At 38.6% G+C, this 21,769-nt stretch overlaps 1 protein-coding gene across 1 annotated transcript in view; it reads right to left on the bottom strand.

Annotated features, from left to right (window-relative positions):
- colec12 (collectin sub-family member 12) overlaps positions 1–21,769 on the bottom strand; it is a 92,635-nt gene that overhangs the window by 38,558 nt on the left and 32,308 nt on the right. The window lies entirely within an intron of this gene.

Raw genomic sequence — 21,769 nt, 5'->3', positions numbered from 1 at the left:
GTAATCTAGTTACAATACAAAAACAACAGGCATGACAAAGCAGCAGTGTTATAATTACAGCTGATTAATATGTTTAAAACATATTATTAACACAAGCAGATGAACTACCATAGCATTAAATATGAAATACCATAATAAAACATATGCCACATTGCATTGAAATCACCATATTATACAGGTAAAAGACTACCAAAATAAATAATATTCACAAATACAAAACAAAATCAAATAAATATGAATTGCATTCCACATTAATTTAATGGTGCTGAAAGTTCTAAAATGTATTTTTATCAAGGCCAATGCATCACAACAAGCTGAACAAGTGGAAGCTGCTAGAACACTAAAGCAGGAAGATTTTAATGGTCAGATGATTTAAAAATGTTTTGGAGGTGTAAAGTTGAGGCATTCGACAGACTGTATGAACTGTGGGTCATAATACCGATTGTAAAATTACTAAAGTAGACTATTTTTAAGGTTCTGTAAAGTCTTCCAACAGTCCTGAAAATAATCTTGTGTTATATGTGGAATGTCCTTAGATTTTTGGTGCGATTGGGTTTATGCCTGTGTGAAACCAAACCAAACAACGCTCCAAGTAAACTAACTCATCAACTGATTCGGACCAAAGAAACAACCTACACGAATGAAAACGCCCTTTAAAATGAACAGGAATCCAGCAAGCTAAAAATATAGTGGTAAAAGTGGTAAAATATCCACCATATATTGGATTACAGTAATGACATTCCAATAGGGGATAGGTTTTCATAACATTAACGTATTATAAGGAAAAAAAGTTTCTGCTCTTTTCATTCAGTATCCAATCCGTGAACATTTTTAGATTTACTAGTCTAACATTAAAAAAAACTATAGAAGTGTACATTTTCGATATTGTTTTGATAAGTTTTTTTCCCTTTTAATGTTTTTATATAATCCCTGTCTTGACTCAACTCAAAGTATCCTGGTCTGGATTTGTGGCCTTGATACAACACCAGCATTGTCTTCTACTAATGAGAATTTACTATGTTTCAAATTCCAAGAAAAATGCTAATTAACTCTGAGCTTCAAGATGTTTAGCTGTTGAAGTCTCTGTAAAACACAGAGCAGTGTTTCTGCTAAAAATAATCAAACATACTCCTCAGACCTCATACGAACAGTATAATACTAGCTAAAGTTAGCTAATAATAAGTAAGTATTTATAAGGGGATTCATCTAAGCATTCAGAACTTTGTTATATCTTATTAGAAACAAATGCATTTAAAATTGAGGAATGTGCCTACTTAGGTTTTTTTCTCTTCTCAACATTCCTTCACCTGGATTTCCCCAAGTAATGTTGATCTGGGGCCGAAAGGGAAGCGCATACGTAGCATTCTGTTTCTGCCGAGCTGCTAATGCAGACGCAGAGTAGGCTGAGTGAGCGGGAGGGGAGGAGTCCTGTGGAGCTGAAGCTGACTGCATCAGCCTTCAGCAAATAAACATCCCCAGGAGCCGCGGGCTCCTCCACAACACATTTAGACATTCCACAGCTGGCTTTACATCCTCCCCTCCCCCCGCAAATGTGATCAGAATGTGGACCTTCATCAGCAGATGGTCACAGTGGCAGCCCTGGCATCCAGGTTGAGCTCTAATGAAAGCCCCAGGAGGGAGATGAAGGGGATGAAGGGAGCAGGTCATGGGGGGTGGAGACTCGTCCGAGGACCCACACATCTGTGTAAACATTGTGTAAACACTGAGTGTCTCGGAGGGCCTAGCTGTGGCCCCGGATGTGGGAACTGCGGCCTCCAGCGGCCCTGTGAGCTCTGCGAGGTGGTCTGCTTTAGGGCTGAAAGATTTGATATAAGAACTATAGAGCTAATAGTGCAACGAATTACAGTTATTAGATCATTTTGCCTGGATGACACTACAGAGGATTTGGGGGTTGGCCTGTATAATTTAATCCTAAATATTTATGTTCTTCAGATAGAAAATGACAGGTCATTTGAATGCCTCATGTTATCAAAACTCCCACAGAAAACTCAAAGGGAACTGCACAACCATGGTTGGTTCAGCTAAGTGGTTAACAACACCACATTCCCTATGACAGACTAGGGTTCGATTTCTCAGCTAAGCATCTTAAAAACATCTTTAAAGCGAGGAAAGCGAGCAGTAAATGCTGCACATACCATGCTCTTAGTGCATGAAGCAGCAGATACAGCATTTGTTCATAGCAGTATATTATCTAATATATCAGATTAAACTGCACTTCATCAGCAGTTTAGCTCAATTAAAAAGAACTATATTTGATAGCTGGGTCGGATCGAGACCAGATCACATTCTCACCACAAGCAAACCAGAAAAAAACATCTGTGCATTGCATGGGGGTGGCATTTATTGCCATACACTAACAGTACGATTGACAGAGCAATTTCTTTAAGGAAAATGATGCACTAGAGTGCATCAATTGTTCTTATTTAGGAAGACCTGTTTGCTTCCTTAAAAAGAAAGCTATTTTCCCACAGATGGCTTCTGTTCTGGCGGAACACTTTGATCTAGTGTGCAAAACAGTCTTCACTGCATTCAGTTCACTACTATAGTTTAAGACAAACAACAGATGAACGGAGCAAATACAACATCTGCTCCCATATTTACAAAACATCACAGAACAGTAATAATTTAGCAGTGTGTAATACAGCAGTGTAATAAAGTAGTGTAATATATCAGTGTGATATAGCAGTGTGATACAGCAGTGTGATATAGCAGTCTGTGATAAAGCAGTGTGATTAAGCAGTGTGATATAGCAGTGTGTTATAGTAGTGTGATATAGCAGTGTAATATAGCAGTGTGATATAGCAGTGTGATATAGCAGTGTAATATAGTAGTGTGATATAGCAGTGTGATATAGCAGTGTGATGTAGCAGTGTGATGTAGCAGTATGATATAGCAGTGTGATATATCAGTGTGAATTAGTAGTGTGATATAGCAGTGTAATATAGCAGTGTGATATAGCAGTGTGATATAGCAGTGTAATATAGTAGTGTGATATAGCAGTGTAATATAGCAGTGTAATATAGCAGTGTAATATAGCAGTGTGATGTAGCAGTATGATATAGCAGTGTGATATATCAGTGTGAATTAGTAGTGTGATATAGCAGTGTGATATATAAGTGTAATATAGCAGTGTGAGATACCAGTGGCAGTGTGATATAGCAGTGTGATATAGCAGTGTGATATATCAGTGTGATATATCAGTGTGAGATGGCAGTGTGAGATACCAGTGGCAGTATGATATAGCAGTGTGAGGTAGCAGTGCGATATAGCAGTGTGATACAGCAGTATGATATAGCAGTGTGATATAGCAGTGTAATATAGCAGTGTGATATAGCAGTGTAATATAGCAGTGTGATATAGCAGTGTAATATAGTAGTGTGATATAGCAGTGTGATATAGCAGTGTGATATAGCAGTGTAATATAGCAGTGTGATATAGCAGTGTAATATAGTAGTGTGATATAGCAGTGTGATATAGCAGTGTAATATAGCAGTGTGATATAGCAGTGTAATATAGCAGTGTGATATAGCAGTGTAATATAGCAGTGTAATATAGCAGTGTGATATAGCAGTGTAATATAGCAGTGTAATATAGTAGTGTGATATAGCAGTGTGATATAGCAGTGTAATATAGCAGTGTGATATAGCAGTGTGATATAGCAGTGTGATATAGCAGTGTAATATAGCAGTGTGATATAGCAGTGTAATATAGCAGTGTGATATAGCAGTGTAATATAGCAGTGTGATATAGCAGTGTAATATAGCAGTGTGATATAGCAGTGTGATCTCATCTCATCTCATTGTCAACCGCTTAATCCGTGAAGGGTCGCGGGGGGGGGGGCTGGAGCCTATCCCAGCAGGCATCGGGCGGAAGGCAGGATACACCCTGGACAGGCCGCCAATCCATCGCAGATAGCAGTGTGATATAGCAGTGTGATATAGTAGTGTGATATAGCAGTGTGATATAGCAGTGTAATATAGCAGTGTGATATAGCAGTGTAATATAGCAGTGTAATATAGCAGTGTGATATAGCAGTGTGATATAGCAGTGTAATATAGCAGTGTGATATAGCAGTGTAATATAGTAGTGTGATATAGCAGTGTGATATAGCAGTGTGATATAGCAGTGTAATATAGTAGTGTGATATAGCAGTGTGATATAGCAGTGTGATATAGCAGTGTAATATAGTAGTGTGATATAGCAGTGTGATATAGCAGTGTAATATAGCAGTGTGATATAGCAGTGTAATATAGTAGTGTGATATAGCAGTGTGATATAGCAGTGTGATATAGCAGTGTAATATATTAGTGTGATATAGCAGTGTGATATAGCAGTGTAATATAGCAGTGTGATGTAGCAGTATGATATAGCAGTGTGATATATCAGTGTGAATTAGTAGTGTGATATAGCAGTGTGATATATAAGTGTGATATAGCAGTGTGAGATACCAGTGGCAGTGTGATATAGCAGTGTGATATAGCAGTGTGATATATCAGTGTGATATATCAGTGTGAGATGGCAGTGTGAGATACCAGTGGCAGTATGATATAGCAGTGTGAGGTAGCAGTGCGATATAGCAGTGTGATACAGCAGTGTTAGGTAGCAGTGTGATATAGCAGTGTGATATATCAGTGTGACTTAGTAGTGTGATATAGCAGTGTGATATATAAGTGTGATATAGCAGTGTGAGATACCAGTGGCAGTGTGATATATAAGTGTGATATAGCAGTGTGAGATACCAGTGGCAGTGTGATATAGCAGTGTGATATATCAGTGTGAGATGGCAGTGTGAGATACCAGTGGCAGTACGATATAGCAGTGTGAGGTAGCAGTGCGATATAGCAGTGTGATACAGCAGTGTTAGGTAGCAGTGTGATATAGCAGTGTGATATAGCAGAGTGAGTTAGTAGAGTGCTATAGGAGGCAGAACATAGACCGTATGAAATGATGTAATATAATAGAGTGCTGTCCAGATATAGAATATAAACACAATGGCTGCACTAGATACAGTCACACACACACACACACACACACACACATACACACCCAGAAACATGTGCACATTCATACATCTCACTTCAAATAAAGATCCTGAACATCCTGCAGAGGACAGCCACCCTCCACATGTGAACTTTTACTACAAGGCGCTTGAGCTCTGCCTACAGAGGCTACTAAGAGGCCAGATGTGCCGGTCAGAAGACCTGAGCCAGGAAATTCCCTGAGAGAAAATAAATAGTGGAGCTGCCTGTAAGCAGTTAGAGTATGGTAGAGCTAGAAACAGGCATTTTAATCACGAGTAGTATTCATACGCTCTAGTGAGGAAACACTGATGGTTTAGCATGTGTTCACTGCACACAGCTAGCGTCAGCGGTGATTCATACTGGACTGTTCAATTGTAGTGGGCTATTCTGTGTTTCAGACGTGTAATTTTACAAAATGATTTGTCAGCTTAAACTGTACAAATCACACGTCACTTAGTGACAAGTACTCTTAGTGGCTTAAAGAGCAATTTTTGTTATTTCTTTTGCAGAAATAACAGCCTCTAAACGCTTTCTATAGCTTCCAATGAGAGTTCGGCTTCTGGTTGAAGGTATTTTGGATCATTCTTCTTTAAAAAACATCTCCAGTTCAGGTTTGATGGTTTCTGATCATGAACAGCCCACTTTAAATCACACCACAGATTTTCAATAATATTGAGGTCTGGGGACTGAGATGATCATTCCAGAACATTGTACTTGTTCCTCTGCATGAATGTCTTAGTAGATTTAGAACAGTGTTTAGGGTCATTGTCTTGTTGAAGTATCCAGCCCCAAATTTTACTATGGGCAGCAAGTGTTTGTCTTGGAATGCTGTGTTATTTTTTCTCCATGCATAGCGCCCTCCAAATAACTCAATTTGAGTTATAATTCAAGAAAAGGCTTCTTCTGCATTACTCTCCCATACAGCCTCTCCTTGTGTAAAGTGTGCTGAATAGTTAAACGATGCACAGTGACTCCATCTGCAGCAAGATGATGATGTAGGTGTTTGGAGCTGGTCTGTGGTCTGTGGGTTGACTATAACTGTTCTCACCATTCTTCTCTGATTATCTGAGATTTTTCTTGTTCTGCCACTTTGGGCCTTAACTAGAACTGTGTCTATGATCTTCCATTTCCTCACTATGTTCCTCACAGTGGAAACTGACAGATGAAATCTCTGAGATAGCTTTTTATATCCTTCCCCTAAACCATGATGTTGAACAATCTTTGTTTTCAGATCATTTGAGAGATTTGTTTTGAGGCTCCCATGTTGCCATTCTTTATAGAAGATGCAAAAAGAGAAAAACTTGCAATTGGCCTTTTTAACCCTTGGATTCACCTGTGTATGTAGGTCAAGGGCCAATGAGCTTGCCAAACAAACTCCTAGCTGTGGCCATTTAATGTGGCTAATGTTAATGTGGTCATTAACAACCCTTACTATGTTGATACCAGTGTTTTAAAGCTCGAAACACATTGTGCATAAGAAAGCAACCATCGCATAACCCACTGATCATGCTTAACAGTTGGGAAGATGTTTCACACTCTTCTAAAAACACTCCAATCATACCTTGGAGTGGATGCTATACTAGGCCAAACTGTAGCATTAGAAGTACTGAACTTTAAGTACTTTATGTAAAGGTAGAGTTAGCTAAAACATGAGAGAGAAAGCGTAAGGAAGGGTAAGGAGGGGTAAGTAAAGATAAAAAAGAAGAGATGGAGAAAGAGAGAGGTGCATAGTGAGAGAGAGGAAGAGAGAGAAAAGAGGAGGGAGCGAAAGAAAAAGAGAGTAAAACAGCTGTGTTTCATTTTGACTCAGGAAGTCGGTCAGTGAGAATTCCTGTCCTGCTTTTTTTCAGTACCTGGAGTAAAAAGCCCAGTCACACAAAACACTGGTGGTGGAAAGTTCCATGGCAACATGGAAGAGACAGCTCTACCACATTACAGACGCTTTTAGGTGCTGAACGAAATGTACGAGAAACGAGCGTTCCACAGAGAAGCAGGACAGGATTCAATACAAACCGCCTAAGACAAAAAGCATTTTCCCTCTTTTGTCATTTTTATGACAATCTGTTCAACATTTCAGCACGTTGTCTTATTGTCCTGTAATTTGTAGGTCTAATTACCAGGTCTGATGTAATGCTAAATGATGTGGGTTCAGATTATTATAAGCTACATGATTATACAGAAAAAACTGTGCAGCCAGTACATTTCTGTATGTCTCTCTAAGTAGTCCAAATAGTGTCTCAAATGCCCCTAAAACTGCATCTACGCACTTTTTAAAAAGCTTTTCTCTTTAACAATGTGATAACCCTAAATAACCCCTCTCTCTGGCTACGTCCTGCACTAAGCTCGTTCTCTATGTTGCTAATCTAACCTGTCAAAGTTACAGAGGTCAGCGTGAGGAGCACTGCTTTGCAGTGAGGTGAACCGTTTAAATCGTGTAGACAAAACAAAGACCATGAGCTTTACATGACTTCCAGTCTGCCACCAGGTCACGTTTCCCCGATAACCGACTGAATTAACTGCTGTATAGAGGTTAGCAGACACTAGGACCAAAACTGACTACTACATTCTGAAAATGTATATTTCAGCACAGGGTCACAACAAAACATGCAGGGTTAAAACTGAGAGAAACTGCAAAGAGCAAGGGAAGGCAAGGAAATATGTATATAAAAGATGTATATAAAAATATCCATGCAAGTTGACACTGGCATATATTAATCAAACTCAATTACTCATTAGGTAAACCTGTCTACTAGACCAGTTGTGTCTCAGACTGCCTTCATTGAGTTTACAGCACAGTCTAAAAGTGCAAAAGCAAAGTGGGTTTTTACTCTAAAGACCAACTTTGTCCAGTAAGTTTAATCTTTACATAATAAAAGTGCAGTACATATAGTTCATTACAAAATTCTTAACATTTCCAACAACTTACAGTTTGATGTTCAGCTCTATTCATCGCTTTGTCAAAATGAAGTTGCTATAGGCCATTTTAACAAAAAAAAGCATCAAAACAGAAATCAAATACTACCGAATGCTTAACTACACTAATATTAGCTGATTAGTTCAAGTTGTCCTTTCGCTAAAAGGACATATACAACTCTCTCTGAGTTGTATATGCCTGTTGCACATAAAACTGTTCCTTAACCATCACTGTCTGCATTAGCTTGTAAAAGAAAATGTTCAGTAAAACGAGTAGATCAGGAAAAGCAATATTTTATTTTACATTAATCTGTGAATTAGTATTCTTGGCCTTGACCACCTTGTGTCGCGAGAGCTGAAGACAAGGCAGAGCTGAAGACAAGGAGGCAGCCGGGTAGTGACATGTCTCATCAGACAGGAGATAACAGCTTGAGGAACAACATGGCAGAGATTTGTTCCTGTGTTATTTGTGCAAATAGCAAATCAGTATTATATGCTTTTCCTAATAATTTAGAGCTAAGGAACAAATGGTTAGAATTTATCTATGAAACACCACCAGCCAAGTACAATTAAGATAGGTAGGTCTACATTTAAAACAGTTATGTTTACACTAGTTAAAAGTAAAAAAAAGGAAAAACTTGGACCTGTACTACCCACCTCTGTGTAAGTAACTAGGTTTGCATAGGATCTCCGGTGGATTTAGCATTTTACAGAGACTCTAAGACTAGGTCAGTGGCTGGACTGCACCTGGCAGGGCATTACACATGTTGTAAAGTAACATTTGATATTGCAAAAACTGTCATTAACATTGAAAAAGTCGGTACCACTTTAAAATAAGACTACCTTTATAAAGGGTTTATAAATGGTTTACAATTAGTTCTTTAATGGTTACTAATTAGGTTGTAAATGCCTTAAAAATAATTAGCTGTGTAATATAGTTCACTATTCGGCAAACAACAGACCATTGTTGCCCTTTCTACATATGTGTATGTGTTATAACTGATTATTAATGCTTTTAAGGTATTTACAACCTAATTAATAACCATTCATAAACGAATTGTAAACCATTTATAAACCCTTTATAAAGGTAGTCTTATTTTAAAGTGGTACCAAAAAGTCTTTATTTTAAAACGCTTCTAACTCTTGTCCGCCTCTCTACCTTGCCGTGCTGTTAGCCAATCAGAGGAGATATGTTTGCATGTATGAATATTCATGAGCAAGAGACGATCATTTCCCCCCCCCAATGGTCCACGTCCAAATGAAACTGTACTTTTTGTTTCCTTGCTATGTTTTAGAAACGATATAATGAAATATATCTTGTAAAATAAACGATAATGAATATGTAATATGTTACAAACAAAACATCTTGACATCTTGACTACTAAGTCTTTATCTTGACTTAGACTTATCTTAAGCAGTCTTGACTACAACAGTATTCAGAATATTACTTAAACAGCAATTAAAACGATGTTGACACAGTATAAATCTAGCAGCTGTCAGTCCCTCAATTCTTTCATAAAAGTTTGTAAAAAATTAGATTTGCTGATATGTTTCATTAACCAACAGAATCTCTCTGTACACCCTGTGACTGTGGTGGTGCAGACCCGTGTGGACCAGTTCGTTTTCTGGCTCGTTCATTGGCTAGAGTGGAACAGGACCAGTAACACTCTCAGCAAGACATGGAGCTGGAAGAGAACCATAAACATAATGCTGGGCACCAAAAGTGTGAGGAGGCTGATCTGGCAGCTCCTCAGTTCGTCATTACAGAACTAATGAAAGGCGGCAGATTTATACACAGGGTCTCTTAGTAACGGTGGACCCGCTGGCTTTCTTATGCTGATCTGCAGCATTCACCCTTCCCGGTAATCTCCTTAAAATTTGATTAAATTTAGCACAGCGGTGAGTGCCAATTCCAGTGGTAAAACTTTCATGAGCTTTTGTATAAAGTGCAAGAAAAGCAACCTGCAATATTAGTCCGGGTGACTGGAAACGATACATGCTTTTTTATTGGCTCTGCCTTTCATTTATGTTATTCTTCGCTCTTTCATCTTCGCACAGTCAGATCCAAAGAGAGCAGCTTTGCTACAGCAATGAAAGCCTGTTTTGTAAAGAAACAATAAAATAATTGTTTTTTTTTCCTTCCTTCTAGGCGTTGCACAACTCCCAAAGTGATGCTGCATCAGATCACTCTCAGTTCCACAACTCATCCCACTGCTGTGCAACTTATGGGACCAATAACACCACCCACCCCCCAACACCAAAAATAACTCTGTGGAATGTTAACAAGCAAACACGCACAAAAGACAGAAACAACCACAGAGACAAATTACCACACCATTATGTCAGTAAAGCAATGCACTGTACTGATCGGCACCACCAGCTTGAAGCACTGACTCCATGTTTTTTTACGATCTTGCTTTTTTTGACTCCAAACAGGTTTATGACTCTTTAAATAGGTGCAGCCTCTTACAGCATCTGGAGCACATTAAAGACAGCCGAAATCAAAGGATGCATGAGAACATTTGATACATCACTCCATCCCGCCAAGGACTGAAGAATAAAACGTCAATTTACAATTACAATTTGGATGCAAGAGGGAGAGTTTTGATAAATATGCATCTGTAAGCAGAAAACGTGTAACAGATCACAAAACACACAGTTTGGATTGGATTATATTTTTTGAGACATAGATGGGATACTTTTTTTTAGATCAGCAAAAAAGAAAAAGGCAAATGTGAAACAGTAATTGCATGGTATAGCCCTAATGTCAAATAAATGTGACATAATATCACATTTATTTGTGTTGTTTACTAACTAATACAGTGTTTCTTTTTCCATTTTTATGCAGCTAGCCCATTTTCTTTGTAGGGTGGGGTGAGGGAGATAAGCAGTGGTAGTTATTGTTTATTGTTTTCATTTCACAGAGGGTTAACTTTTTCTGTTACTGCTACGTTTGTTTTACTGACTGTTATTACAATTTTATTACATATAATCTTCTTGTATGTTTTTGCTAGTGGCTTTTATTTTGATATGGTCTGTTTAGTAATTTTAGTTTAAGCATTTTGTGTAACTGAACAGTTTGTATTAATGACACAGCCAGTTAGTTTAGTGTTTAAGTGTTATTTTTTGTTTTTTGGCACGGTGTCAGTCCTGACGTTGTCTGTTGACCTGCCATGAACTCTACCACACACACTAAAGACTCCAAATCCCAGCATGCACCTACGCTAGACTTCCCGGACATGGTTGATCATGTGACGCTTCAGCACTCTGGCTCACAGAGCTTCTAAATTACTCACACCTGGCCCTACTAGTATATATACCCCTTGTTTTCAGTAGGTCCTTACCCGGTATTGAATCTAGTTACTAGCTCACGTTTCCTTCCCTTGCTCTTTTTTTACCAACCTGTTTTTGTATTTTTTTTTACTTCGCTCTTTCCTAGCCCCTGTACTGTTTGTTTTTCATTGCCAACACTTTATTTTGTTTATTAGATTTCTCCATTTTGCCTAGGCCTTCTACCTGTCTTGGGTATAACCCTTTTTGCCTGCTCACACTCTAGTATGTGGTTATCTATTGCTGCCATTCTGAATCTGACCCTGCCTATTTCTGATCACCTCTGTAAGTCTAAGCCCTTTATTAATAAACTGTGTGTTTGGTATCCGCATGTATCTGGCCAGCGTGACACATGGTCTGTTCATTTATCTTAACAACTTTTATTCATAATCTGTCTGTATTATATCTAAACATAGTTTATATTCATTTCATTTGTATAAGTGACTTTTACTGTTGAATGAATACACAGACCTGAAACCTATTTCACACAAAGACAAAAAACACAAACGTCAACACCCGCTTACATTTCAGAGGGCAATAGAGGACAAATGCCGTGATAGTTGTTGTGAAAAAAGAACACTGGTGTTACAAGACAACTTGGCCGTCTCTGTTGTTGCTTGCACTCGCACTGAATTATGGTGTGCATAATGACACATTGTTGATCGCAACTACGAACAAAGTTCACTCTGCGTAACTCAAAGCATTTGTGTCCTTGTGAATCCTTGTATAAAGCCCATCTGATTCTTCCTTTTACACTCATCCCATGTCCATATGCAACTCCTACTCCTCAAAATAATATAACTCTGCTCTCCACTCACACTCCAGACTGATATCACTGCAGATGTGTTGTTACCTTATGTGTACTGTTACACCACTAGCATATACTTAAGCAGGGTTATGTATATGCTTAAATTTAAGTTAAAATGTTGTGAAATCACAACTTAAAAGAATTCAATTCAATCTGATTCTGACTCATCGACAGCAGATGTTTGAGAGCATAGATTAATTGGATTTAGAACCACATCCCAACAGCATGAGAGTGTATACAGTTGTGGTCAAAAGTTTACATACACTTGTAAAAAAACATAATGTTATGGCTGTCTTGAGTTTTCAATAAGTTCTACAACTCTTATTTTTCTGTGATAGAGTGATCGGAACACATACATGTTTGTCACAAAAAACAGTCATAAAATTTGGTTCTTTCATAAATTTATTATGGGTCTGCTGAAAATGTCACCAAATCTGCTGGGTCAAAAATATACATACAGCAACAAAATTTGTCAATTTTGGTGATGTAGCGAGTTGTGTCAATCAAATTAGCTTCATGTCATGGCCTCTTCACTTCTTGTAAGTGATTCTGATTGACTACAGCTGTTGACTTCTCATGAGCCCATTTAAATAGGGCTCATTTGACCCAGTGATTAGACTCAGCTACAAAAGCTACAATGGGAAAGTCAAAGGAACTCAGTGTGGATCTGAAAAAGCGAATTATTGACTTGAACAAGTCAGGGAAGTCACTTGGAGCCATTTCAAAGCAGCTACAGGTCCCAAGAGCAACTGTGCAGACAATTATACGCAAGTATAAAGTGCATGGAACAGTTGTGTCACTGCCACGATCAGGAAGAAAACGCAAGCTATCACATGCTGCCGAGAGGAGATTGGTCAGGATGGTCAAGAGTCAACCAAGAATCACCAAGAAGCAGGTCTGCAAGGATTTGGAAGCTGATGGAACACAGGTGTCAGTCTCCACAGTCAAGCGTGTTTTACATCGCCATGGACTGAGAGGCTGCCGTGCAAGAAAGAAGCCCTTGCTCCAGAAAAGTCACCTTAAGACTCGGCTGAAGTTTGCTGCTGATCACATGGACAAAGATAAAACCTTCTGGAGGAAAGTTCTCTGGTCAGACGAAACAAAAATTGAGCTGTTTGGCCACAACACCCAGCAATATGTTTGGAGGAGAAAAGGTGAGGCCTTTAATCCCAGGAACACCATGCCTACTGTCAAGCATGGTGGTGGTAGTATTATGCTCTGGGGATGTTTTGTTGCCAGTGGAACTGGTTCCTTGCAGAAAGTAAATGGGATAATGAAGAAGGAGGATTACCTCCAAATTCTGCAGGAAAACATAAAACCATCAGCCCGAAGGTTGGGTCTTGGGCGCAGTTGAGTGTTCCAACAAGACAATGACCCAAAACACACATCAAAAGTGGTAAAGGAATGGCTAAACCAGGCTAGAATTAAGGTTTTAGAATGGCCTTCCCAAAGTCCTGACTTAAACCCCATTGAGAACATGTGGACAGTGCTAAAGAAACGGGTTCATGCAAGAAAACCATCACATTTAGCTGAACTGCACCAATTCTGTCAAGAAGAGTGGTCAAACATTCGACCTGAAGCTTGCCAGGAGCTTGTGGATGGCTACCAAAAGCGCCTAGTTGCCGTGAAAATGGCCAAGGGACATGTAACCAAATACTAATGTTGCTGTATGTATATTTTTGACCCAGCAGATTTGGTGACATTTTCAGCAGACCCATAATAAATTTATGAAAGAACCAAATTTTATGACTGTTTTTTGTGACAAACATGTATGTGTTCCGATCACTCTATCACAGAAAAATAAGAGTTGTAGAACTTATTGAATACTCAAGACAGCCATAACATTATGTTTTTTTAGAAGTGTATGTAAACTTTTGACCACAACTGTAAATGTAGTATTGCAAGCCCCTATGGTAAACTATAAATCTATCAGGTAATAGATCACGACTTTATCCTCAAGTCTAAACACAGGTCCGGATAAAAACTGAGGCAATAATCTATGTTTTGCATTTTTTTATTATTTGTGCCCATTATTTAAAAAACTACTAGATATAGACAACAGACAATGTAGTTCAAGTAAAACACTATTAAGAAGAAACTCTGGCTGATAAAAAACTGTTTCAGATTGTTCAGTTATTTACACTGCTGTACATCATCATAACCATTTCCATAATTCCATAATCACCATGTTTGTTATCATCAGAAACTTTATGTAAAGGGAGTATAAGTGCCTTTACTGTGGAATATCTTTTTTTAAGATTTATTTCTATTTTGTTCCCAATTTAGCTAGACCAATTGTCCCACCCTTTCAGCTGCTACATCTCCCATCACCAGTAATGCACTAACACAAGGAGGGTGAAGACTGGCACATGCCTTCTCCAACACATGTGAAGTCAGCCACCGCCTCTTTTCCAACATTGCAGAGTAGCATCACAGTGCTTTTGGAGGAAAGCGCAGCGAATCAGTTCTAATACATCAGCTCACAGATCCCCTGTGCTCATCAACATCACCCTAGCAGTGATGAGGGGACAAAACACCATCTACCCACCCAGAGAAAGCAATACTAATTGTGTTCTCTCAGGGCTCTGGCAGCTAATGGCAAGCTTCATAACCAGGATTGGAACCAGTGATCTCCCGATTATAGTGGCAGCAGCTCTTTAGACCGTTGGACCACTCAGCGCCCAATATTGAATACCTGAAAGAAGTGGTGTGCCAAAAAAAAAACCATCAAAATCCCATTATTTTCAGATTTTAAAATAACATTAACAAAAATGTCTGAAGGCAAAAATCTGAGAATGGATGTACTGTCAGGATGTACACCTACAACAGCAAGTATCACAAAATTTTTGTAGCCATCTATGAGTTTAAATTGTTGTTTGGGAGAATTTTATCTCTAGATTCAGCTGTGAAATTTGGATCTCTAGCTACAGATATTAGCACAATTAATCCACCCTTATACTTAACAGTTGGAAATGTGTTCTTTTAATAAGATACCATTTTTTCTCCTGCTTTTTTCATTCTTTGCTTATAGCAGTCACAAATATTCCCAGTTCAAAAACTGAATTAGACTTGTTGCTTTAAAAACCTTTGACACTGAATTGTTTTTCTCTGAATGGTTTGCCTCTGATGACTCTTCCGTGATGGTCATATTGTGAAGGAGTCGATGCACAGTAGAACAGTGCACCGTCACTGTATAGTCTAATAAATCTTCCAGAATGTCTCTTGCAATCTAAAGGCAATTCTAAGAGAAGTTCTCTCTGAAAGCTTCCTTGGGTTTGCAGACCTCAACTTGACCTCCACCATTCACGTAAACTGCCATTTCATTACGTTACACAAACAGAGAAAATTGCCTTATTTTGCTTTGTGGTCATCAATTATTTGCTGCTAAGGGGTGCCTGTTCTTGCTGATTGTTAGATCAAGGTTCAAGGATTCTGAGTATTTATTTAGCATTTAAAATCTGTTCACCACCTGGCCTGGCTGCAGTACGCTGGCACTTGATGTAGTAATACCATGTCTCTGAACAAGTTGTCCAGGCCTTCGGAAGAAAAACAACTCCACATCAAATATTTACCACCATATTTCATGGTGAGTACAAGGTAATTTATTGCATGTTTAAACCAAACCCACCTTTGAAGTTAGTTGTCAAAATTTTTTTTTTGTTGTCATCTGATCAGAGAACCCAGTCCTACTGAATTTTCCAGGAAAGCTTTGCAAACTCTAGGCACTTGAGAATGTTGGTAGTTCAAAGTCGAGGGTTTCTTCTGGCAGTCCTCCCAAACAACTTGTGGTCATGTAGGTGGTGTCTAATTGTAGTTTTGGAGACTGTCAGACCATAAGTCCTAACAAATATCTGCAGATCCCCAGCTGTGGTCCGTACAGATTCTTTGGCCACCCCATCCAACCACATGCCTCGCTATGTCTGGGGCCTTTTACTCTTTAACACAAATACTGTACATGTCCAGTTACTTCATAATTCTTGATTTTTTCTTGATTGTTGAAAAGTGGGGCCATTCTCAGTTTAGCTATTTTTATGTAGCATCTGTTGAATTCTCTTTAATGCATAACAACGGGGATATAGCTTGTGTCTCACATCTTATTTATATTATAGTGGAAAAGTAAGAATGTCAGGTAACTTCAAATCATAAATAAATTTAAAATATAAACATAAAATAAATAATGTATTTTTCGCACTTTAAGGCACACTTAAATTCCTTTAATTTTCCCAAAAGTCACTGCACCTTCTAATCAGATGACCCTTATGTATTAATTTTACCAGACAGGTTGTAAGGAGCAGTAACGCTACTCCAATGAATTGCAGCATTATATAGGAGCTTCAGTGAAGTTTTTCCAGCACCGAGACTGAAGCAGTATTAGCATTTAAAACAAGCAGTTTACCGTGTTAAAACAAGCTACGTGGTAAAAAACGCTAGCTGATATTATCCTGGCTTACAGGAACACTCAGGGTTCCTGAGTGTAGTGCTGTCAGGTTGGGTTTTTTGTCCTGCTAATGCTGTGGTTAGCTGGTAATGCTAATGTTCCTTAGTGGATTCTGGAAATTCAAGCCTACTGTAAAAAAATTGAAGGCAGATAAACAGTTTTCAAGAGAAAAATCTGTGTAGCTTAACATCCAGTGTTGGTTTGAGAAATTGTTTTTTTTAAGAATTACAGTTTTGTTTCCTTAGTAGTGTTGCATAGTGTACCTTATAATCCGGTGTGCCTTATAGTGTGAAAAATATGGTACTTTAAATTTTAGTTAATGCAGAAACTGAACTGAGTATGATTGCAGTTCAGCAGTGCTGCTGCGAGAAATTCTGTTATAAACAGATACTATGGTTGCTATGGTGTTGCTCTATGGTTGCTAGGTGTTGCTGTGGTACAGCTGTTGGTTGCTAAAGTGATGCTAGGTGGTTTATAAGGTGTTGCTGCAGTATAGGCGATATTTCCAAATCACTGCCTCCATAAGAATAACAGGCTGTTTGATGACGCCATCCCACCTAACACCCCAACTACTCAACTCATCCCCAAAAATATTGGATGGCCACCATCGTTCCACAAAACAGTTTTACTGCTCCAAACCTAATTTATTATTATTTTTTTTTGTTATTAATCTGCTTACTAATGCTTATTGCTATCTTACATCTATTTCTATCATTCTATCTCATCTTTTTCTCGCCTTGCACCTCTGCTGTTAAAATATCAAAGGTGCTTGCGAATAAACCTACACTGATGGTGTGGTGGTCTGAAAGTGTGGTGTGTTCAGGTGGAGTTCTGGCATGATACTATTTTGGCAGCGGAAAACACAAGTGCGCCTCTGACTGATCTAAACCCTGACAACAATAGTCAATCACAGGTGTTTATTGCTATCTTGGCAATGCAGTGGTGTATGCATAAGTCGTTACACACACACAAGGACATGCAGAGCACAACATTTTTACATCAACAATGAACAGAATACAAAATAAAATAACATTGCTGTTCTTGTAAACGACCTGCTTGAGCACCTGCACAGTATGAATACGCAGGTCAGTTCCCCCTGCTGAGACGTGCAGAAGCACTGCTCTGTTAAAATACCAATTCATCAAGTGCACCTGGCTCCTAAAGGGAATGGCAAGTGACTTGTGGCATGTTGCATCCAAAACACATCCTTGATAGATTTAAGAGAAATAGTAAATGGCTTTTGCGTGTTTCAAACTGTACAAGGCACAGTTTTTGTGTAATCACGATACCAAAGACACAGTGACACTCCTTAAATCAAGCTGCATAGTGCGCAGTTGCCTATGGATTGCTAAAATAGGGCCAAAAACCTCATATCTGAGAACACAAAGTCATGTGAATGTTCTTTCTACATCTTCCAGACTATTTGTTCACCCTTTCTATCAAGTTTAGCACATCACTGAACTAGGGTTGCAGCGGTAACCGGTTTCACGGTATACCGTGGTATTAAAATGCACGGTTATCATACCGTGTGTGTTTGCTTATTACCGGTAAAACGCAAGCCAGCTGAGAAATAAATAACGAAAACTGAAAGTGAAACTTAACTAACCTATTTATAAGCGCTGTTTTCACTTCCGCAGTTATACAGCGGAGGGTGTTGTGCCGATTCTGTCCGCGAAGCGGGAGTCGGATTGAGCAGGGAGTCGGATTCGGCATAACAGCGGCAGCGCGGCAGCACCGCGCGGCCCGCGGTGTTAGTTGTAAGCGCTCGCGCTGGCCGCAAAATACGACAGAAAACACTGAGAAACTGCAGAATTATGTATTGGACTAAAATGAGCACGAGGAGATAAAAGAGAACCTTTACCTGTGAGTAGCTCACACCAGAACAAGCAAATCTCTCTCTCTGTCTCTCTCTCTCTCTCTCTCTCTCTCTCTGTCTCTCTCTCGCACGTGAACTTCTCCGCACTGTGTTTAGCTGTTCTTAAAAATCATTTTAATTAAATAATAGTTATATGCTTCTATGTTACTGTTAATTAACATAATTCTGATCATATTTCGCTCATTCAAACAGCCTGCAAACAGACTTGTAATCGTGTAATCAACAAGCTTGTAATTAATGTGGCCGTTAAGTCACAGTTAAAGGAGGAAATACATCAAACCTGTTCTCCATCTCCGAGAACACCACCCTGCTGTGCAGCGCAAAGTATGTGTCTAGTTTATAATTTTAATCTGAACCTAAATAAAACCTCTATGTAGTCGTGCATAACCCATGCGGTAAGCGCCCGCAAAAGCGCTGAGTTATCCGAAATTTGGGCACGCAGGTACAGGCGTGAAGTGCGTGCTACGATGGATTCACGTGTCCGTGTAAAGGTCCTAGGCGGACTGGATGTGAAAGACGCCATTCATTTACATGCGTTCATTTTCAAATTCTGACCTGCCTGTTTTTCATATGTTGAAGGTTTTAAGGTGTGAAAGCCTTAAAATAGAAATCTCTATTGTGAGGATCATGTCAGATATAAATCCCCTCTTTCTGCAGTATCTGGTTATATACCAACTTTTTTTATATATATATACACTCTTAATGCCCTTAAGAGTAGTGGAAAAACATGGTTCCCTTCACCTGATGGTGTAGTTTCTACAATAAATAGTTAATTGAACAAAAAACCTTTGTTGTAATTTCTTTAAGGGTCAGTTTAATAATATATATAACAAACTGTGATACCGTGATAACCGTGATACCGCGGTATTTTCCGAGACGGTTATCATACCGTGAAAATCTCATACCGTTGCAACCCTACACTGAACTTAAAGTGACATCAACAATCAATGAGCTTCATAGCACCCCCACCCTGTGGCCATCTTAAATGCCCATGAATGAATAATTTTGGCTATGTACTAGATAATCACAGAACAGAAATTTGACACATTAGACTCAAAATAATTTAGTCCTCAAAAATGTTTTTACTATGTTACCGCAGTATACAGTATTACAGTAATGGGACATTCCAGGATTTTAGTACATTTCCTGTCCACAACTTAAATTTCAAATGTATGTATCCAAAATATCTAAATGACTATTTTTTTGTGAAAAATGTACTTGTTATAAGACAATATGGTGGAAAATAAGACAATATGGTGGAAAATATGGTGGAAAAATAAGCTCCTTAGATATTATTCAAAAGAGTGAATACCTTTGGACCACCTCAAAAAATGTCCGTTTTCTCTTGTCCCACACATTGGGTGACCAACTCCTTTGGCAAATTTAACAATTAAAATAAGCAATAAAAAAATGACTTGCTCTTGTATATTGTTGATATGCATCTCCTTTACTTATGAAAACAACTTCTTTGGTCTACATTGTATTGCATGTTACAGTTTTTATGCTATTATGCGTGCATGTATGCAACCCTGTTACCATAAGGAATTTTACCTGGCAGAGAAAGAGTTAAAAATATTTGTCTACTGGCACAAAGGAAGTGACATCACAAGGACATTTTCTGCCCACATGACAAGACCAAGAGTAAGTGCTCTAACAATTTTCAAGTTTTTTTCCAAATATGTTTGTCCAAGTTGTGTGTGTCACTCAGTGAACGCAACCCTGTAATATTGTAAGACTAATAATATTGTAAGACTAATAATGAGTAGAGTCAATTTTTTTATATACTTATATAACCATGTTTGTCCTTGATCTTGTATAAATAGCTAAATTTTACAGTTAGCATCTGTTCCTGTGTTAAACCACAACTTAGCCTAGATTTGCAACCCTGTTACTCGCAACCCTGTTACTGTAATTTACCAAATATATTGCATAATCTAATTTAAAAAACTGCTTTGATACCTGAGCTTGACGAATCAAACTTTTTGATAGTTTATTACCTGTATTTAATAAATATAGGACTAAAAATGATCAAATTGAAGATCAAATTTTCAGAAGTGACCACCCCTGAAATGTACCAAAACCTGGAATGTCCCTTATACTGCCCAATCATAACAGCCACATCCTTTTGATTAAAGAGTCTATTGCCAATGTATTGAGGAGGTGACCTCATATAGCATTAGCAAAGGACATTTGTCTTAGATATAATCTCACACAAGCAACAAAACAAGGGAAAACATGAGCAAGTGATTGGCTCTATTTTGCGTAATCTGATTAGGTTTGTATTAAAAGGCACGCTGGCTGATTTTGCCAAACATCACAGATTTTAATACGCTGCGTGACTACTCTAGCAGAAAGATGGGAACTCTACTGCAGGACTTCTTCTCGAGTTGCTGCATGCATTTCCAATTGTTGACAGCGACTCAGTGGCTGGGTCCAGACTAAACAAGCTCTTATTTGTTTGGTCTTATTTGTTTTTTGCGTTACTGTTTCTGATAATGAAACACATCTTTTTGAGGAGAACCAGATCAATTCAGAACAGCTTGAAGACAAAAAAGGGTCCATACTGACTTCAGCAGTCCTTCATGACATCAGAGAACAAAAGAAGGACAGAAATAAAAAGGGAAAGAGAGGAAAAAAAGACTGAACAGGCGCAAGAATGAGCCCTCTCGTGAGTTCAGGCAAAGGCAATAAGCTCTTGCCTAACACACTGGCACGCTTACTGGCCCATATGCGGACTGTTTTCAGCTCCAATCGCTTCCATATGCGATCAAGGCCACGTGCTCGGGAAAAAAAGAAAAAGCTCTTGGAAATCTTGGCGAGGGTCAGATTGAATGAGATGACAAATACAGCAAATTTGACGAAAAAAAGAAATTCTGCCGCTGTCATGCAAAGCTCTGAGCTCTTACTCATTCAGTGTTGCCATCATCACCTCTCTATGCCTGGTGACATATCCACAGTGCAACAGATATATGCAACATATCCACAATGCTACAGATATATGAAACATATCCACAATGCTACAGACGATACAAGAGATTAGATCAGAGTATTACAATTGAATCCATGTTAAAGGTGTTCTTCCGTTAAAATACAATTTTTCTGTTCTTTGTAAAATACAATAGCTCTTTTTTTGAGAAAAACGAGTCAAACAGGAAAAGCACCCATGCCTACGTCAACCCGTGAATTAGTATTCATGACCAGCAATGTACAATTGAGATAGGTGTAGGTGTATGTTTAGAACAGTTAAGTTTACACTAGTTAAAAGTAAAAATCCACCCCAGGGTTTTGTTCCAACTGCCTCAACTGCAACTGTTTAGCCAACGAAACCATGTCTGTATGTAACTATAGGTTTACATAGGATC

This window comes from Astyanax mexicanus, chromosome 8, assembly GCF_023375975.1.
Source record: "Astyanax mexicanus isolate ESR-SI-001 chromosome 8, AstMex3_surface, whole genome shotgun sequence".
In the NCBI taxonomy this organism is placed as follows: Eukaryota; Metazoa; Chordata; class Actinopteri; order Characiformes; family Acestrorhamphidae; genus Astyanax; species Astyanax mexicanus.
This window is presented reverse-complemented; position numbering and strand designations above follow the sequence as displayed.